Source organism: Pseudophryne corroboree, chromosome 7 (genome assembly GCF_028390025.1).
Source record: "Pseudophryne corroboree isolate aPseCor3 chromosome 7, aPseCor3.hap2, whole genome shotgun sequence".
Lineage (NCBI taxonomy): Eukaryota > Metazoa > Chordata > Amphibia > Anura > Myobatrachidae > Pseudophryne > Pseudophryne corroboree.
Window position 1 is genome coordinate 485,015,949 of NC_086450.1, and position 21,966 is coordinate 485,037,914.

At 49.8% G+C, this 21,966-nt stretch overlaps 1 protein-coding gene across 2 annotated transcripts in view; it reads right to left on the bottom strand.

Annotated features, from left to right (window-relative positions):
• Positions 1–21,966, bottom strand: part of LOC134945656 (uncharacterized) — an 80,572-nt gene that overhangs the window by 22,549 nt on the left and 36,057 nt on the right. The gene's annotated exons all lie outside the window — the stretch shown is intronic.

The following is a 21,966-nucleotide window of genomic DNA, read 5'->3' on the forward strand; positions in this document are numbered from 1 at the left end:
GGTGACTGTACTGTAACAGAGCGGCAGCCATGGCCGTCTTTCCATATGGGCTCAATGAGCTCTTGCCCAAGGGCCCGAGGAGTCTAAGGGCCATTGTCTGATAGCTGAGGGTCTCCTCTTTCCAGCAGTAGCAGACTTTTGGAAATCGGCACTAGGAAACCTGAGATATTTGACTTCTAAGCAGTGGTCTTCATCTGAGACTGGGACTCTCCCCTTTTGGAGGACACTGGCAGCTTGTCTCTCCTCTGCCCAGAACCAGAGATATCAGCCTTCCAGCAGCCGGTCCCTGCTCCAGCTCCACATGCCTGGTATGCAGTTTTATATTTTCGTTGGTGGATAACTTTGGCTCCTGAATGCTGATCCCCAAGTCGCCAGTACCTCCTGAAAGGTGTCCCCAGTACCTGCTGAATGTTTGGACTCTCTAGTGTTTTACCTCATTGAAAGCTAAGCAGTCTATTTCCAGGAACTGGAGATATCTGCAGTCAAGCAAGCTGCCCTCCCACCAGAAAATTATGAACATTAAGCCCACTCCACTATCCACCACTCCTGTGTATTAAACCCTGCCCTACCCCCCTGGAAGTCATGTACCGGGCCCCTTCATTCTTCCCAATGCCCCCTTCTAAAGTTTAGTGTTCTCCATCCGGCCCCATCTCCCACCATCCGTGCAGTAAAGGAGTAATTAGCAGAGATAACTGCTCCAGGTCCTACATGCTGAGCGGAAGATATAACACCCCCTACCGCCCGCGGGACATCAAAGCTGACGCTTATAGCATCTTCCACTCCCACCGCTGCGGGATGGGTAGGGGCACCAGTGCATTACTTTGCTCAGGGGCCTACACTGCTGTTAATACGGTCTGGCGGCAGCTGTCTGTACTTAGATTACTGTACTGTAACCAGTGGCATAAATTTGTCCCAGTTGCCCGGAGGCAAGAAAAATATTGGTGCCCCCCCACCCCCCCCTTCCCCACTATATATCATCCGTAAGCCATTAAGATGCCATTTTGAGAACCGAGTAAAACCGAACCCACTCATCTCTAATTCTAACTATATGAAGCTACTACAAAACCGTTGCAACTAGGCAGATCTATGTAGTGGTCCAACCACATACTACATAGATCTGCTCAGTCACTCACAATGCTGATTATTTCTCTGACAATTCATTTGCAAGTGTCGTATCCAGGATTAGAACCCAGAACCTATAACACTGGAAGCATGCACCTTACTGATGGAGATATCTGCTCTTGCATAGGAAATATGAGAATTCTAACTATATGACGTTACTTGTAATTGTCAGAGAAATAACTTCCTATAGTTAGAATTCTCATGTTTCCTTTATAGGGGCAAATAGCTTCATCAGTAAGGTGTCTGCTTCCAGTGTATCTATAATAAAGAGGGTGTGATTTGTAAGGTGTAGTGACTAGTGGGGAAGTCAGCTACGGAAGAGATACCGGCTGCTGTCAATTAACTTAATTGATTAATGTCGCTGAACACACGGAACAGGAGGAGAGGTGCCCCCCTTCAAAGCAGGAGCAAGGCGGCAGGTGACTCCATTGTCTCCCAGAGTTCTGTCTCTGACTGTAACAGAGCGTCAGTAGTATGTAATGGGATCACTGTACAGTAACAGAGCGGCAGCTGTCTGTAATGGGATCACTGTATTGTAACAGAGCGGCAGCTGTCTGTAATGGGATCACTGTACTGTAACAGAGCGGCAGCTGTCTGTAATGGGATCACTGTACAGTAACAGAGCGGCAGCTGTCTGTAATGGGATCACTGTACTGTAACAGAGCGGCAGCTGTCTGTAATGGGATCACTGTACTGTAACAGAGCGGCAGCTGTCTGTAATGGGATCACTGTACTGTAACAGAGCGGCAGCTGTCTGTAATGGGATCACTGTACTGTAACAGAGCGGCAGCTGTCTGTAATGGGATCACTGTACTGTAACAGAGCGGCAGCTGTCTGTAATGGGATCACTGTACTGTAACAGAGCGGCAGCTGTCTGTAATGGGATCACTGTACTGTAACAGAGCGGCAGCTGTCTGTAATGGGATCACTGTACTGTAACATAGCGGCAGCTGTCTGTAATGGGATCACTGTACTGTAACAGAGCGGCAGCTGTCTGTAATGGGATCACTGTACTGTAACAGAGCGGCAGCTGTCTGTAATGGGATCACTGTACTGTAACAGAGCGGCAGCTGTCTGTAATGGGATCACTGTACTGTAACAGAGCGGCAGCTGTCTGTAATGGTATCACTGTACTGTAACAGAGCGGCAGCTGTATGTAATGGGATCACTGTACTGTAACAGAGCAGCAGCTGTCTGTAATGGGATCACTGTACTGTAACATAGCGGCAGCTGTCTGTAATGGGATCACTGTACTGTAACATAGCGGCAGCTGTCTGTAATGGGATCACTTTACTGTAACATAGCGGCAGCTGTCTGTAATGGGATCACTGTACTGTAACAGAGTGGCAGCTGTCTGTAATAGGATCACTGTACTGTAACAGAGCAGCAGCTGTCTGTAATGGGATCACTGTACTGTAACAGAGCAGCAGCTGTCTGTAATGGGATCACTGTACTGTAACAGAGCGGCAGCTGTATGTAATGGGATCACTGTACTGTAACAGAGCGGCAGCTGTCTGTAATGGGATCACTGTACTGTAACAGAGCGGCAGCTGTCTGTAATGGGATCACTGTACAGTAACAGAGCGGCAGCTGTCTGTAATGGGATCACTGTACTGTAACAGAGCGTCAGTAGTATGTAATGGGATCACTGTACAGTAACAGAGCGGCAGCTGTCTGTAATGGGATCACTGTACTGTAACAGAGCGGCAGCTGTCTGTAATGGGATCACTGTACTGTAACAGAGCGGCAGCTGTCTGTAATGGGATCACTGTACAGTAACAGAGCGTCCAGCTGTCTGTAATGGGATCACTGTACTGTAACAGAGCGGCAGCTGTCTGTAATGGGATCACTGTACTGTAACAGAGCGGCAGCTGTCTGTAATGGGATCACTGTACAGTAACAGAGCGGCAGCTGTCTGTAATGGGATCACTGTACTGTAACAGAGCGGCAGCTGTCTGTAATGGGATCACTGTACTGTAACAGAGCGGCAGCTGTCTGTAATGGGATCACTGTACTGTAACAGAGCGGCAGCTGTCTGTAATGGGATCACTGTACTGTAACAGAGCGGCAGCTGTCTGTAATGGGATCACTGTACTGTAACAGAGCGGCAGCTGTCTGTAATGGTATCACTGTACTGTAACAGAGAGGCAGCTGTATGTAATGGGATCACTGTACTGTAACAGAGCGGCAGCTGTCTGTAATGGTATCACTGTACTGTAACAGAGCGCCAGCTGTCTGTAATGGTATCACTGTACTGTAACAGAGCGGCAGCTGTCTGTAATGGGATCACTGTACTGTAACATAGCGGCAGCTGTCTGTAATGGGATCACTGTACTGTAACATAGCGGCAGCTGTCTGTAATGGGATCACTGTACTGTAACAGAGTGGCAGCTGTCTGTAATAGGATCACTGTACTGTAACAGAGCAGCAGCTGTCTGTAATGGGATCACTGTACTGTAACATAGCGGCAGCTGTCTGTAATGGGATCACTGTACTGTAACAGAGCAGCAGCTGTCTGTAATGGGATCACTGTACTGTAACAGAGCGGCAGCTGTCTGTAATGGGATCACTGTACTGTAACAGAGCGGCAGCTGTCTGTAATGGGATCACTGTACTGTAACAGAGCGGCAGCTGTCTGTAATGGGATCACTGTACTGTAACAGAGCGGCAGCTGTCTGTAATGGGATCACTGTACAGTAACAGAGCGGCAGCTGTCTGTAATGGGATCACTGTACTGTAACAGAGCGGCAGCTGTCTGTAATGGGATCACTGTACTGTAACATAGCGGCAGCTGTCTGTAATGGGATCACTGTACTGTAACATAGCGGCAGCTGTCTGTAATGGGATCACTGTACTGTAACAGAGTGGCAGCTGTCTGTAATAGGATCACTGTACTGTAACAGAGCGGCAGCTGTCTGTAATGGGATCACTGTACTGTAACATAGCGGCAGCTGTCTGTAATGGGATCACTGTACTGTAACAGAGTGGCAGCTGTCTGTAATAGGATCACTGTACTGTAACAGAGCGGCAGCTGTCTGTAATGGGATCACTGTACTGTAACAGAGCGGCAGCTGTATGTAATGGGATCACTGTACTGTAACAGAGCGGCAGCTGTCTGTAATGGGATCACTGTACTGTAACAGAGCGGCAGCTGTCTGTAATGGGATCACTGTACTGTAACAGAGTGGAAGCTGTCTGTAATGGAATCACTGTACTGTAACATAGCGGCAGCTGTCTGTAATGGGATCACTGTACTGTAACAGAGTGGCAGCTGTCTGTAATAGGATCACTGTACTGTAACAGAGCAGCAGCTGTCTGTAATGGGATCACTGTACTGTAACATAGCGGCAGCTGTCTGTAATGGGATCACTGTACTGTAACAGAGCAGCAGCTGTCTGTAATGGGATCACTGTACTGTAACAGAGCGGCAGCTGTCTGTAATGGGATCACTGTACTGTAACAGAGCGGCAGCTGTCTGTAATTGGATCACTGTACTGTAACAGAGCGGCAGCTGTCTGTAATGGGATCACTGTACTGTAACAGAGCGGCAGCTGTCTGTAATGGGATCACTGTACAGTAACAGAGCGGCAGCTGTCTGTAATGGGATCACTGTACTGTAACAGAGCGGCAGCTGTCTGTAATGGGATCACTGTACTGTAACATAGCGGCAGCTGTCTGTAATGGGATCACTGTACTGTAACATAGCGGCAGCTGTCTGTAATGGGATCACTGTACTGTAACAGAGTGGCAGCTGTCTGTAATAGGATCACTGTACTGTAACAGAGCGGCAGCTGTCTGTAATGGGATCACTGTACTGTAACATAGCGGCAGCTGTCTGTAATGGGATCACTGTACTGTAACAGAGTGGCAGCTGTCTGTAATAGGATCACTGTACTGTAACAGAGCGGCAGCTGTCTGTAATGGGATCACTGTACTGTAACAGAGCGGCAGCTGTATGTAATGGGATCACTGTACTGTAACAGAGCGGCAGCTGTCTGTAATGGGATCACTGTACTGTAACAGAGCGACAGCTGTATGTAATGGGATCACTGTACTGTAACAGAGTGGCAGCTGTCTGTAGTGGGATCACTGTACTGTAACAGAGCGGCAGCTGTCTGTAATGGGATCACTGTACTGTAACAGAGCGGCAGCTGTCTGTAATGGTATCACTGTACTGTAACAGAGCGGCAGCTGTCTGTAGTGGGATCGCTGTACTGTAACAGAGCGGCAGCTGTCTGTAATGGGATCACTGTACTGTAACATAGCGGCAGCTGTCTGTAATGGGATCACTGTACTGTAACAGAGCAGCAGCTCTCTGTAATGGGATCACTGTACTGTAACAGAGCGGCAGCTGTATGTAATGGGATCACTGTACTGTAACAGAGCGGCAGCTGTCTGTAATGGGATCACTGTACTGTAACATAGCGGCAGCTGTCTGTAATGGTATCACTGTACTGTAACAGAGCGGCAGCTGTCTGTAGTGGGATCGCTGTACTGTAACAGAGCGGCAGCTGTCTGTAATGGGATCACTGTACTGTAACATAGCGGCAGCTGTCTGTAATGGGATCACTGTACTGTAACAGAGCAGCAGCTCTCTGTAATGGGATCACTGTACTGTAACAGAGCGGCAGCTGTATGTAATGGGATCACTGTACTGTAACAGAGCGGCAGCTGTCTGTAATGGGATCACTGTACTGTAACAGAGCGGCAGCTGTCTGTAATGGGATCACTGTACTGTAACAGAGCGGCAGCTGTCTGTAATGGGATCACTGTACTGTAACAGAGCGGCAGCTGTCTGTAATGGGATCACTGTACTGTAACATAGCGGCAGCTGTCTGTGATGGGATCACTGTACTGTAACAGAGCGGCAGCTGTCTGTAATGGTATCACTGTACTGTAACAGAGCGGCAGCTGTCTGTAATGGGATCACTGTACTGTAACAGAGCGGCAGCTGTCTGTAATGGGATCACTGTACTGTAACATAGCGGCAGCTGTCTGTTATGGGATCACTGTACTGTAACAGAGCGGCAGCTGTCTGTAATGGGATCACTGTACTGTAACAGAGCGGCAGCTGTCTGTAATGGTATCACTGTACTGTAACAGAGCGGCAGCTGTCTGTAATGGGATCACTGTACTGTAACAGAGCGGCAGCTGTCTGTAATGGGGTCACTGTACTGTAACATAGCGGCAGCTGTCTGTAATGGGATCACTGTACTGTAACAGAGCGGCAGCTGTCTGTAATGGGATCACTGTACTGTAACATAGCGGCAGCTGTCTGTAATGGGATCACTGTACTGTAACAGAGTGGCAGCTGTCTGTAATAGGATCACTGTACTGTGACATACCGGCAGCTGTCTGTAATGGGATCACTGTACTGTAACAGAGTGGCAGCTGTCTGTAATGGGATCACTGTACTGTAACAGAGCGGCAGCTGTCTGTAATGGGATCACTGTACTGTAACAGAGCGGCAGCTGTCTGTAATGGGATCACTGTACTGTAACAGAGCGGCAGCTGTCTGTAATGGGATCACTGTACTGTAACATAGCGGCAGCTGTCTGTAATGGGATCACTGTACTGTAACAGAGCGGCAGCTGTCTGTAATGGTATCACTGTACTGTAACAGAGCGGCAGCTGTCTGTAATGGGATCACTGTACTGTAACAGAGCGGCAGCTGTCTGTAATGGGATCACTGTACTGTAACATAGCGGCAGCTGTCTGTAATGGGATCACTGTACTGTAACAGAGCGGCAGCTGTCTGTAATGGTATCACTGTGCTGTAGCAGAGCGGCAGCTGTCTGTAATGGGATCACTGTACTGTAACAGAGCGGCAGCTGTCTGTAATGGGGTTACTGTACTGTAACAGAGTGGCAGCTGTCTGTAATGGGATCACTGTAACAGAGCGGCAGCTGTCTGTAATGGGATCACTGTACTGTAACAGAGCGGCAGCTGTCTGTAATGGGATCACTGTACTGTAACAGAGCGGCAGCTGTGTGTAATGGGATCACTGTACTGTAACAGAGCGGCAGCTGTGTGTAATGGGATCACTGTACTGTAACATAGCGGCAGCTGTCTGTAATGGGATCACTGTACTGTAACAGAGCGGCAGCTGTCTGTAATGGGATCACTGTACTGTAACAGAGCGGCAGCTTTCTGTAATGGTATCACTGTACTGTAACAGAGCGGCAGCTGTCTGTAATGGGATCACTGTACTGTAACATAGCGGCAGCTGTCTGTAATGGGATCACTGTACTGTAACAGAGAAGCAGCTGTCTGTAATGGGATCACTGTACTGTAACAGAGCGGCAGCTGTCTGTAATGGGATCACTGTACTGTAACAGAGCGGCAGCTGTCTGTAATGGGGTCACTGTACTGTAACATAGCGGCAGCTGTCTGTAATGGGATCACTGTACTGTAACAGAGCGGCAGCTGTCTGTAATGGGATCACTGTACTGTAACAGAGCGGCAGCTGTCTGTAATGGGATCACTGTACTGTAACATAGCGGCAGCTGTCTGTAATGGGATCACTGTACTGTAACAGAGTGGCAGCTGTCTGTAATAGGATCACTGTACTGTAACAGAGCAGCAGCTGTCTGTAATGGGATCACTGTACTGTAACAGAGCGGCAGCTGTCTGTAATGGGATCACTGTACTGTAACAGAGCGGCAGCTGTCTGTAATGGGATACCTGTACTGTAACAGAGCGGCAGCTGTCTGTAATGGGATCACATTACTGTAACAGAGTGGCAGCTGTCTGTAATGGGATCACTGTACTGTAACAGAGCGGCAGCTGTCTGTAATGGGATCAATGTACTGTAACAGAGCGGCAGCTGTATGTAATGGGATCACTGTACTGTAACAGAGCGGCAGCTGTCTGTAATGGGATCACTGTACTGTAACAGAGCGGCAGCTGTCTGTAATGGGATCACTGTACTGTAACAGAGCGGCAGCTGTCTGTAATGGGATCACTGTACTGTAACAGAGCGGCAGCTGTCTGTAATGGGATCACTGTACTGTAACATAGCGGCAGCTGTCTGTAATGGGATCACTGTACTGTAACAGAGCGGCAGCTGTCTGTAATGGTATCACTGTACTGTAACAGAGCGGCAGCTGTCTGTAATGGGATCACTGTACTGTAACAGAGCGGCAGCTGTCTGTAATGGGATCACTGTACTGTAACATAGCGGCAGCTGTCTGTAATGGGATCACTGTACTGTAACAGAGCGGCAGCTGTCTGTAATGGGATCACTGTACTGTAACAGAGCGGCAGCTGTCTGTAATAGGATCACTGTACTGTAACAGAGCGGCAGCTGTCTGTAATGGGATCACTGTACTGTAACATAGCGGCAGCTGTCTGTAATGGGATCACTGTACTGTAACAGAGAAGCAGCTGTCTGTAATGGGGTCACTGTACTGTAACATAGCGGCAGCTGTCTGTAATGGGGTCACTGTACTGTAACAGAGAAGCAGCTGTATGTAATGGGATCACTGTACTGCAATGGGATCACTGTACTGTAACAGAGCGGCAGCTGTCTGTAATGGGATCACTGTACTGTAACATAGCGGCAGCGGTCTGTAATGGGATCACTGTACTGTAACAGAGAAGCAGCTGTCTGTAATGGGATCACTGTACTGTAACAGAGCGGCAGCTGTCTGTAATGGGATCACTGTACTGTAACAGAGCGGCAGCTATCTGTAATGGGATCACTGTACTGTAACAGAGCGGCAGCTGTCTGTAATGGGATCGCTGTACTGTAACATAGCGGCAGCTGTCTGAAATGGGATCACTGTACTGTAACAGAGTGGCAGCTGTCTGTAATAGGATCACTATACTGTAACAGAGCGGCAGCTGTCTGTAATGGGATCACTGTACAGTAACAGAGCGGCAGCTGTCTGTAATGGTATCACTGTACTGTAACAGAGCAGCAGCTGTCTGTAATGGGATCACTGTATTGTAACAGAGCGGCAGCTGTGTGTAATGGGATCACTGTACTGTAACAGAGCGGCAGCTGTGTGTAATGGGATCACTGTACTGTAACATAGCGGCAGCTGTCTGTAATGGGATCACTGTACTGTAACAGAGCGGCAGCTGTCTGTGATGGGATCACTGTACTGTAACAGAGTGGCAGCTGTCTGTAATGGTATCACTGTACTGTAACAGAGCGGCAGCTGTCTGTAATGGGATCACTGTACTGTAACATAGCGGCAGCTGTCTGTAATGGGATCACTGTACTGTAACAGAGAAGCAGCTGTCTGTAATGGGATCACTGTACTGTAACAGAGCGGCAGCTGTCTGTAATGGGATCACTGTACTGTAACAGAGCGGCAGCTGTCTGTAATGGGGTCACTGTACTGTAACATAGCGGCAGCTGTCTGTAATGGGATCACTGTACTGTAACAGAGCGGCAGCTGTCTGTAATGGGATCACTGTACTGTAACAGAGCGGCAGCTGTCTGTAATGGGATCACTGTACTGTAACATAGCGGCAGCTGTCTGTAATGGGATCACTGTACTGTAACAGAGTGGCAGCTGTCTGTAATAGGATCACTGTACTGTAACAGAGCAGCAGCTGTCTGTAATGGGATCACTGTACTGTAACATAGCGGCAGCTGTCTGTAATGGGATCACTGTACTGTAACAGAGCGGCAGCTGTCTGTAATGGGATACCTGTACTGTAACAGAGCGGCAGCTGTCTGTAATGGGATCACTGTACTGTAACAGAGTGGCAGCTGTCTGTAATGGGATCACTGTACTGTAACAGAGCGGCAGCTGTCTGTAATGGGATCACTGTACTGTAACAGAGCGGCAGCTGTATGTAATGGGATCACTGTACTGTAACAGAGCGGCAGCTGTCTGTAATGGGATCACTGTACTGTAACAGAGCGGCAGCTGTCTGTAATGGGATCACTGTACTGTAACAGAGCGGCAGCTGTCTGTAATGGGATCACTGTACTGTAACAGAGCGGCAGCTGTCTGTAATGGGATCACTGTACTGTAACATAGCGGCAGCTGTCTGTAATGGGATCACTGTACTGTAACAGAGCGGCAGCTGTCTGTAATGGTATCACTGTACTGTAACAGAGCGGCAGCTGTCTGTAATGGTATCACTGTACTGTAACAGAGCGGCAGCTGTCTGTAATGGGATCACTGTACTGTAACATAGCGGCAGCTGTCTGTAATGGGATCACTGTACTGTAACAGAGCGGCAGCTGTCTGTAATGGGATCACTGTACTGTAACAGAGCGGCAGCTGTCTGTAATAGGATCACTGTACTGTAACAGAGCGGCAGCTGTCTGTAATGGGATCACTGTACTGTAACATAGCGGCAGCTGTCTGTAATGGGATCACTGTACTGTAACAGAGAAGCAGCTGTCTGTAATGGGGTCACTGTACTGTAACATAGCGGCAGCTGTCTGTAATGGGGTCACTGTACTGTAACAGAGAAGCAGCTGTATGTAATGGGATCACTGTACTGCAATGGGATCACTGTACTGTAACAGAGCGGCAGCTGTCTGTAATGGGATCACTGTACTGTAACATAGCGGCAGCGGTCTGTAATGGGATCACTGTACTGTAACAGAGAAGCAGCTGTCTGTAATGGGATCACTGTACTGTAACAGAGCGGCAGCTGTCTGTAATGGGATCACTGTACTGTAACAGAGCGGCAGCTATCTGTAATGGGATCACTGTACTGTAACAGAGCGGCAGCTGTCTGTAATGGGATCACTGTACTGTAACATAGCGGCAGCTGTCTGAAATGGGATCACTGTACTGTAACAGAGTGGCAGCTGTCTGTAATAGGATCACTATACTGTAACAGAGCGGCAGCTGTCTGTAATGGGATCACTGTACAGTAACAGAGCGGCAGCTGTCTGTAATGGTATCACTGTACTGTAACAGAGCAGCAGCTGTCTGTGATGGGATCACTGTACTGTAACATAGCGGCAGCTGTCTGTAATGGGATCACTGTACTGTAACAGAGCGGCAGCTGTCTGTAATGGGATCACTGTACTGTAACAGAGCGGCAGCTGTCTGTAATGGGATCACTGTACTGTAACAGAGCGGCAGCTGTCTGTAATGGGATCACTGTACTGTAACATAGCGGCAGCTGCCTGTAATGGGATCACTGTACTGTAACAGAGAAGCAGCTGTCTGTAATGGGGTCACTGTACTGTAACAGAGCGGCAGCTGTATGTAATGGGATCACTGTACTGTAACAGAGCGGCAGCTGTCTGTAATGGGATCACTGTACTGTAACAGAGCGGCAGCTGTCTGTAATGGGATCACTGTACTGTAACAGAGCGGCAGCTGTCTGTAATGGGATCACTGTACTGTAACAGAGCGGCAGCTGTCTGTAATGGGATCACTGTACTGTAACATAGCGGCAGCTGTCTGTAATGGGATCACTGTACTGTAACAGAGCGGCAGCTGTCTGTAATGGTATCACTGTACTGTAACAGAGCGGCAGCTGTCTGTAATGGGATCACTGTACTGTAACATAGCGGCAGCTGTCTGTAATGGGATCACTGTACTGTAACAGAGCGGCAGCTGTCTGTAATGGGATCACTGTACTGTAACAGAGCGGCAGCTCTCTGTAATAGGATCACTGTACTGTAACAGAGCGGCAGCTGTCTGTAATGGGATCACTGTACTGTAACATAGCGGCAGCTGTCTGTAATGGGATCACTGTACTGTAACAGAGAAGCAGCTGTCTGTAATGGGGTCACTGTACTGTAACATAGCGGCAGCTGTCTGTAATGGGGTCACTGTACTGTAACAGAGAAGCAGCTGTATGTAATGGGATCACTGTACTGCAATGGGATCACTGTACTGTAACAGAGCGGCAGCTGTCTGTAATGGGATCACTGTACTGTAACATAGCGGCAGCGGTCTGTAATGGGATCACTGTACTGTAACAGAGAAGCAGCTGTCTGTAATGGGATCACTGTACTGTAACAGAGCGGCAGCTGTCTGTAATGGGATCAATGTACTGTAACAGAGCGGCAGCTATCTGTAATGGGATCACTGTACTGTAACAGAGCGGCAGCTGTCTGTAATGGGATCACTGTACTGTAACATAGCGGCAGCTGTCTGAAATGGGATCACTGTACTGTAACAGAGTGGCAGCTGTCTGTAATAGGATCACTATACTGTAACAGAGCGGCAGCTGTCTGTAATGGGATCACTGTACAGTAACAGAGCGGCAGCTGTCTGTAATGGTATCACTGTACTGTAACAGAGCAGCAGCTGTCTGTAATGGGATCACTGTACTGTAACAGAGCGGCAGCTGTCTGTAATGGGATCACTGTACTGTAACATAGCGGCAGCTGTCTGAAATGGGATCACTGTACTGTAACAGAGTGGCAGCTGTCTGTAATGGGATCACTGTACAGTAACAGAGCGGCAGCTGTCTGTAATGGGGTGACTGTACTGTAACAGAGCAGCAGCTGTCTGTAATGGGATCACTGTACTGTAACATAGCGGCAGCTGTCTGTAATGGGATCACTGTACTGTAACAGAGCGGCAGCTGTCTGTAATGGGATCACTGTACTGTAACAGAGCGGCAGCTGTCTGTAATGGGATCACTGTACTGTAACAGAGCGGCAGCTGTCTGTAATGGGATCACTGTACTGTAACATAGCGGCAGCTGTCTGTAATGGGATCACTGTACTGTAACAGAGAAGCAGCTGTCTGTAATGGGGTCACTGTACTGTAACAGAGCGGCAGCTGTATGTAATGGGATCACTGAACTGTAACAGAGCGGCAGCTGTCTGTAATGGGATCACTGTACTGTAACAGAGCGGCAGCTGTCTGTAATGGGATCACTGTACTGTAACAGAGCGGCAGCTGTCTGTAATGGGATCACTGTACTGTAACAGAGCGGCAGCTGTCTGTAATGGGATCACTGTACTGTAACATAGCGGCAGCTGTCTGTAATGGGATCACTGTACTGTAACAGAGCGGCAGCTGTCTGTAATGGTATCACTGTACTGTAACAGAGCGGCAGCTGTCTGTAATGGTATCACTGTACTGTAACAGAGCGGCAGCTGTCTGTAATGGGATCACTGTACTGTAACATAGCGGCAGCTGTCTGTAATGGGATCACTGTACTGTAACAGAGCGGCAGCTGTCTGTAATGGGATCACTGTACTGTAACAGAGCGGCAGCTCTCTGTAATAGGATCACTGTACTGTAACAGAGCGGCAGCTGTCTGTAATGGGATCACTGTACTGTAACATAGCGGCAGCTGTCTGTAATGGGATCACTGTACTGTAACAGAGAAGCAGCTGTCTGTAATGGGGTGACTGTACTGTAACAGAGCGGCAGCTGTCTGTAATGGGGTCACTGTACTGTAACAGAGCGGCAGCTGTCTGTAATGGGGTGACTGTACTGTAACAGAGCGGCAGCTGTCTGTAATGGGGTGACTGTACTGTAACAGAGCGGCAGCTGTCTGTAATGGGGTGACTGTACTGTAACAGAGCGGCAGCTGTCTGTAATGGGGTGACTGTACTGTAACAGAGCGGCAGCTGTCTGTAATGGGGTGACTGTACTGTAACAGAGCGGTAGCTGTCTGTAATGGGGTGACTGTACTGTAACAGAGCGGCAGCTGTCTGTAATGGGGTGACTGTACTGTAACAGAGCGGCAGCTGTCTGTAATGGGGTGACTGTACTGTAACAGAGCGGCAGCTGTCTGTAATGGGGTGACTGTACTGTAACAGAGCGGCCGCTGTCTGTAATGGGGTGACTGTACTGTAACAGAGCGGCAGCTGTCTGTAATGGGGTGACTGTACTGTAACAGAGCGGCAGCTGTCTGTAATGGGGTGACTGTACTGTAACAGAGCGGCAGCTGTCTGTAATGGGGTGACTGTACTGTAACAGAGCGGCAGCTGTCTGTAATGGGGTGACTGTACTGTAACAGAGCGGCAGCTCTCTGTAATAGGATCACTGTACTGTAACAGAGCGGCAGCTGTCTGTAATGGGATCACTGTACTGTAACATAGCGGCAGCTGTCTGTAATGGGATCACTGTACTGTAACAGAGAAGCAGCTGTCTGTAATGGGGTGACTGTACTGTAACAGAGCGGCAGCTGTCTGTAATGGGGTCACTGTACTGTAACAGAGCGGCAGCTGTCTGTAATGGGGTGACTGTACTGTAACAGAGCGGCAGCTGTCTGTAATGGGGTGACTGTACTGTAACAGAGCGGCAGCTGTCTGTAATGGGGTGACTGTACTGTAACAGAGCGGCAGCTGTCTGTAATGGGGTGACTGTACTGTAACAGAGCGGCAGCTGTCTGTAATGGGGTGACTGTACTGTAACAGAGCGGTAGCTGTCTGTAATGGGGTGACTGTACTGTAACAGAGCGGCAGCTGTCTGTAATGGGGTGACTGTACTGTAACAGAGCGGCAGCTGTCTGTAATGGGGTGACTGTACTGTAACAGAGCGGCAGCTGTCTGTAATGGGGTGACTGTACTGTAACAGAGCGGCCGCTGTCTGTAATGGGGTGACTGTACTGTAACAGAGCGGCAGCTGTCTGTAATGGGGTGACTGTACTGTAACAGAGCGGCAGCTGTCTGTAATGGGGTGACTGTACTGTAACAGAGCGGCAGCTGTCTGTAATGGGGTGACTGTACTGTAACAGAGCGGCAGCTGTCTGTAATGGGGTGACTGTAATGTAACAGAGCGGCAGCTGTCTGTAATGGGGTGACTGTACTGTAACAGAGCGGCAGCTGTCTGTAATGGGGTCACTGTACTGTAACAGAGCGGCAGCTGTCTGTAATGGGGTCACTGTACTGTAACAGAGCGGCAGCTGTCTGTAATGGGGTGACTGTACTGTAACAGAGCGGCAGCTGTCTGTAATGGGGTGACTGTACTGTAACAGAGCGGCAGCTGTCTGTAATGGGGTGACTGTACTGTAACAGAGCGGCAGCTGTCTGTAATGGGGTGACTGTACTGTAACAGAGCGGCAGCTGTCTGTAATGTGGTGACTGTACTGTAACAGAGCGGCAGCTGTCTGTAATGGGGTGACTGTACTGTAACAGAGCGGCAGCTGTCTGTAATGGGGTGACTGTACTGTAACAGAGCGGCAGCTGTCTGTAATGGGGTGACTGTACTGTAACAGAGCGGCAGCTGTCTGTAATGGGGTGACTGTACTGTAACAGAGCGGCAGCTGTCTGTAATGGGGTGACTGTACTGTAACAGAGCGGCAGCTGTCTGTAATGGGGTGACTGTACTGTAACAGAGCGGCAGCTGTCTGTAATGGGGTGACTGTACTGTAACAGAGCGGCAGCTGTCTGTAATGGGGTGACTGTACTGTAACAGAGCGGCAGCTGTCTGTAATGGGATCACTGTACAGTAACAGAGCGACAGCTGTCTGTAATGGGATCACTGTACTGTAACAGAGCGGCAGCTGTCTGTAATGGGGTGACTGTACTGTAACAGAGCGGCAGCTGTCTGTAATGGGGTCACTGTACTGTAACAGAGCGGCAGCTGTCTGTAATGGGGTGACTGTACTGTAACAGAGCGGCAGCTGTCTGTAATGGGGTGACTGTACTGTAACAGAGCGGCAGCTGTCTGTAATGGGGTGACTGTACTGTAACAGAGCGGCAGCTGTCTGTAATGGGGTGACTGTACTGTAACAGAGCGGCAGCTGTCTGTAATGGGGTGACTGTACTGTAACAAGAGCGGCAGCTGTCTGTAATGGGGTGACTGTACTGTAACAGAGCGGCAGCTGTCTGTAATGGGGTGACTGTACTGTAACAGAGCGGCAGCTGTCTGTAATGGGGTGACTGTACTGTAACAGAGCGGCAGCTGTCTGTAATGGGGTGACTGTACTGTAACAGAGCGGCAGCTGTCTGTAATGGGGTGACTGTACTGTAACAGAGCGGCAGCTGTCTGTAATGGGGTGACTGTACTGTAACAGAGCGGCAGCTGTCTGTAATGGGGTGACTGTACTGTAACAGAGCGGCAGCTGTCTGTAATGGGGTGACTGTACTGTAACAGAGCGGCAGCTGTCTGTAATGGGGTGACTGTACTGTAACAGAGCGGCAGCTGTCTGTAATGGGGTGACTGTACTGTAACAGAGCGGCAGCTGTCTGTAATGGGGTGACTGTACTGTAACAGAGCGGCAGCTGTCTGTAATGGGGTGACTGTACTGTAACAGAGCGGCCGCTGTCTGTAATGGGGTGACTGTACTGTAACAGAGCGGCAGCTGTCTGTAATGGGGTGACTGTACTGTAACAGAGCGGCAGCTGTCTGTAATGGGGTGACTGTACTGTAACAGAGCGGCAGCTGTCTGTAATGGGGTGACTGTACTGTAACAGAGCGGCAGCTGTCTGTAATGGGGTGACTGTACTGTAACAGAGCGGCAGCTGTCTGTAATGGGGTGACTGTACTGTAACAGAGCGGCAGCTGTCTGTAATGGGGTGACTGTACTGTAACAGAGCGGCAACTGTCTGTAATGGGGTGACTGTACTGTAACAGAGCGGCAGCTGTCTGTAATGGGGTGACTGTACTGTAACAGAGCGGCAGCTGTCTGTAATGGGGTGACTGTACTGTAACAGAGCGGCAGCTGTCTGTAATGGGGTGACTGTACTGTAACAGAGCGGCAGCTGTCTGTAATGGGGTGACTGTACTGTAACAGAGCGGCAGCTGTCTGTAATGGGATCACTGTACTGTAACAGAGCGGCAGCTGTCTGTAATGGGATCACTGTACTGTAACAGAGCGGCAGCTGTCTGTAATGGGATCACTGTACTGTAACAGAGCGGCAGCTGTCTGTAATGGGATCACTGTACTGTAACAGAGCGGCAGCTGTCTGTAATGGGGTGACTGTACTGTAACAGAGCGGCAGCTGTCTGTAATGGGGTGACTGTACTGTAACATAGCGGCAGCTGTCTGTAATGGGATCACTGTACTGTAACAGAGCGGCAGCTGTCTGTAATGGGGTGACTGTACTGTAACAGAGCGGCAGCTGTCTGTAATGGGGTGACTGTACTGTAACAGAGCGGCAGCTGTCTGTAATGGGGTGACTGTACTGTAACAGAGCGGCAGCTGTCTGTAATGGGGTGACTGTACTGTAACAGAGCGGCAGCTGTCTGTAATGGGGTCACTGTACTGTAACAGAGCGGCAGCTGTCTGTAATGGGGTGACTGTACTGTAACATAGCGGCAGCTGTCTGTAATGGGATCACTGTACTGTAACAGAGCGGCAGCTGTCTGTAATGGGATCACTGTACTGTAACAGAGCGGCAGCTGTCTGTAATAGGATCACTGTACTGTAACAGAGCGGCAGCTGTCTGTAATGGGATCACTGTACTGTAACAGAGCGGCAGCTGTCTGTAATGGGGTGACTGTACTGTAACAGAGCGGCAGCTGTCTGTAATGGGATCGCTGTACTGTAACAGAGCGGCAGCTGTCTGTAATGGGATCGCTGTACTGTAACAGAGCAGCAGCTGTCTGTAATGGGATCCCTGCACTGTAACTGAGCTGCAGCTGTCTGTAATGGGATCCCTGTACTGTAACAGAGCGGAAGCTGTCTGTAATGGGATCCCTGTACTGTAACAGAGCGGCAGCTGTCTGTAATGGGATCACTGTACTGTAACAGAGCGGCAGCTGTCTGTAATGGGGTGACTGTACTGTAACAGAGCGGCAGCTGTCTGTAATGGGGTCACTGTACTGTAACAGAGCGGCAGCTGTCTGTAATGGGGTGACTGTACTGTAACAGAGCGGCAGCTGTCTGTAATGGGGTGACTGTACTGTAACAGAGCGGCAGCTGTCTGTAATGGGGTGACTGTACTGTAACAGAGCGGCAGCTGTCTGTAATGGGGTGACTGTACTGTAACAGAGCGGCAGCTGTCTGTAATGGGGTGACTGTACTGTAACAAGAGCGGCAGCTGTCTGTAATGGGGTGACTGTACTGTAACAGAGCGGCAGCTGTCTGTAATGGGGTGACTGTACTGTAACAGAGCGGCAGCTGTCTGTAATGGGGTGACGGTACTGTAACAGAGCGGCAGCTGTCTGTAATGGGGTCACTGTACTGTAACAGAGCGGCAGCTGTCTGTAATGGGGTGACTGTACTGTAACAGAGCGGCAGCTGTCTGTAATGGGGTGACTGTACTGTAACAGAGCGGCAGCTGTCTGTAATGGGGTGACTGTACTGTAACAGAGCGGCAGCTGTCTGTAATGGGGTGACTGTACTGTAACAGAGCGGCAGCTGTCTGTAATGGGGTGACTGTACTGTAACAGAGCGGCAGCTGTCTGTAATGGGGTGACTGTACTGTAACAGAGCGGCAGCTGTCTGTAATGGGGTGACTGTACTGTAACAGAGCGGCAGCTGTCTGTAATGGGGTGACTGTACTGTAACAGAGCGGCAGCTGTCTGTAATGGGGTGACTGTACTGTAACAGAGCGGCAGCTGTCTGTAATGGGGTGACTGTACTGTAACAGAGCGGCAGCTGTCTGTAATGGGGTGACTGTACTGTAACAGAGCGGCCGCTGTCTGTAATGGGGTGACTGTACTGTAACAGAGCGGCAGCTGTCTGTAAAAGGGTGACTGTACTGTAACAGAGCAGCAGGTGTTTGTAATGGGGTGACTGTACTGTAACAGAGCGGCAGCTGTCTGTAATGGGGTGACTGTACTGTAACAGAGCGGCAGCTGTCTGTAATGGGGTGACTGTACTGTAACAGAGCGGCAGCTGTCTGTAATGGGGTGACTGTACTGTAACAGAGCGGCAGCTGTCTGTAATGGGGTGACTGTACTGTAACAGAGCGGCAACTGTCTGTAATGGGGTGACTGTACTGTAACAGAGCGGCAGCTGTCTGTAATGGGGTGACTGTACTGTAACAGAGCGGCAGCTGTCTGTAATGGGGTGACTGTACTGTAACAGAGCGGCAGCTGTCTGTAATGGGGTGACTGTACTGTAACAGAGCGGCAGCTGTCTGTAATGGGATCACTGTACTGTAACAGAGCGGCAGCTGTCTGTAATGGGATCACTGTACTGTAACAGAGCGGCAGCTGTCTGTAATGGGATCACTGTACTGTAACAGAGCGGCAGCTGTCTGTAATGGGGTGACTGTACTGTAACAGAGCAGCAGCTGTCTGTAATGGGGTGACTGTACTGTAACAGAGCGGCAGCTGTCTGTAATGGGGTGACTGTACTGTAACAGAGCGGCAGCTGTCTGTAATGGGGTGACTGTACTGTAACAGAGCGGCAGCTGTCTGTAATGTGGTGACTGTACTGTAACAGAGCGGCAGCTGTCTGTAATGGGGTGACTGTACTGTAACAGAGCGGCAGCTGTCTGTAATGGGGTCACTGTACTGTAACAGAGCGGCAGCTGTCTGTAATGGGGTGACTGTACTGTAACAGAGCGGCAGCTGTCTGTAATGGGGTGACTGTACTGTAACAGAGCGGCAGCTGTCTGTAATGGGGTCACTGTACTGTAACAGAGCGGCAGCTGTCTGTAATGGGGTCACTGTACTGTAACAGAGCGGCAGCTGTCTGTAATGGGGTCACTGTACTGTAACAGAGCGGCAGCTGTCTGTAATGGGGTGACTGTACTGTAACAGAGCGGCAGCTGTCTGTAATGGGGTGACTGTACTGTAACAGAGCGGCAGCTGTCTGTAATGTGGTGACTGTACTGTAACAGAGCGGCAGCTGTCTGTAATGGGGTGACTGTACTGTAACAGAGCGGCAGCTGTCTGTAATGGGGTGACTGTACTGTAACAGAGCGGCAGCTGTCTGTAATGGGGTGACTGTACTGTAACAGAGCGGCAGCTGTCTGTAATGGGGTGACTGTACTGTAACAGAGCGGCAGCTGTCTGTAATGGGGTGACTGTACTGTAACAGAGCGGCAGCTGTCTGTAATGGGGTGACTGTACTGTAACAGAGCGGCAGCTGTCTGTAATGGGGTGACTGTACTGTAACAGAGCGGCAGCTGTCTGTAATGGGGTGACTGTACTGTAACAGAGCGGCAGCTGTCTGTAATGGGGTGACTGTACTGTAACAGAGCGGCAGCTGTCTGTAATGGGGTGACTGTACTGTAACAGAGCGGCAGCTGTCTGTAATGGGGTCACTGTACTGTAACAGAGCGGCAGCTGTCTGTAATGGGGTCACTGTACTGTAACAGAGCGGCAGCTGTCTGTAATGGGGTCACTGTACTGTAACAGAGCGGCAGCTGTCTGTAATGGGGTCACTGTACTGTAACAGAGCGGCAGCTGTCTGTAATGGGGTGACTGTACTGTAACAGAGCGGCAGCTGTCTGTAATGGGGTGACTGTACTGTAACAGAGCGGCAGCTGTCTGTAATGTGGTGACTGTACTGTAACAGAGCGGCAGCTGTCTGTAATGGGGTGACTGTACTGTAACAGAGCGGCAGCTGTCTGTAATGGGGTGACTGTACTGTAACAGAGCGGCAGCTGTCTGTAATGGGGTCACTGTACTGTAACAGAGCGGCAGCTGTCTGTAATGGGGTGACTGTACTGTAACAGAGCGGCAGCTGTCTGTAATGGGGTGACTGTACTGTAACAGAGCGGCAGCTGTCTGTAATGGGGTGACTGTACTGTAACAGAGCGGCAGCTGTCTGTAATGGGGTGACTGTACTGTAACAGAGCGGCAGCTGTCTGTAATGGGGTGACTGTACTGTAACAGAGCGGCAGCTGTCTGTAATGGGGTGACTGTACTGTAACAGAGCGGCAGCTGTCTGTAATGGGGTGACTGTACTGTAACAGAGCGGCAGCTGTCTGTAATGGGATCACTGTACTGTAACAGAGCGGCAGCTGTCTGTAATGGGGTGACTGTACTGTAACAGAGCGGCAGCTGTCTGTAATGGGGTCACTGTACTGTAACAGAGCGGCAGCTGTCTGTAATGGGGTGACTGTACTGTAACAGAGCGGCAGCTGTCTGTAATGGGGTGACTGTACTGTAACAGAGCGGCAGCTGTCTGTAATGGGGTGACTGTACTGTAACAGAGCGGCAGCTGTCTGTAATGGGGTGACTGTACTGTAACAGAGCGGCAGCTGTCTGTAATGGGGTGACTGTACTGTAACAAGAGCGGCAGCTGTCTGTAATGGGGTGACTGTACTGTAACAGAGCGGCAGCTGTCTGTAATGGGGTGACTGTACTGTAACAGAGCGGCAGCTGTCTGTAATGGGGTCACTGTACTGTAACAGAGCGGCAGCTGTCTGTAATGGGGTCACTGTACTGTAACAGAGCGGCAGCTGTCTGTAATGGGATCACTGTACTGTAACAGAGCGGCAGCTGTCTGTAATGGGATCACTGTACTGTAACAGAGCGGCAGCTGTCTGTAATGGGGTGACTGTACTGTAACAGAGCGGCAGCTGTCTGTAATGGGGTGACTGTACTGTAACATAGCGGCAGCTGTCTGTAATGGGATCACTGTACTGTAACAGAGCGGCAGCTGTCTGTAATGGGGTGACTGTACTGTAACAGAGCGGCAGCTGTCTGTAATGGGGTGACTGTACTGTAACAGAGCGGCAGCTGTCTGTAATGGGGTGACTGTACTGTAACAGAGCGGCAGCTGTCTGTAATGGGGTGACTGTACTGTAACAGAGCGGCAGCTGTCTGTAATGGGGTCACTGTACTGTAACAGAGCGGCAGCTGTCTGTAATGGGGTGACTGTACTGTAACATAGCGGCAGCTGTCTGTAATGGGATCACTGTACTGTAACAGAGCGGCAGCTGTCTGTAATGGGATCACTGTACTGTAACAGAGCGGCAGCTGTCTGTAATAGGATCACTGTACTGTAACAGAGCGGCAGCTGTCTGTAATGGGATCACTGTACTGTAACAGAGCGGCAGCTGTCTGTAATGGGGTGACTGTACTGTAACAGAGCGGC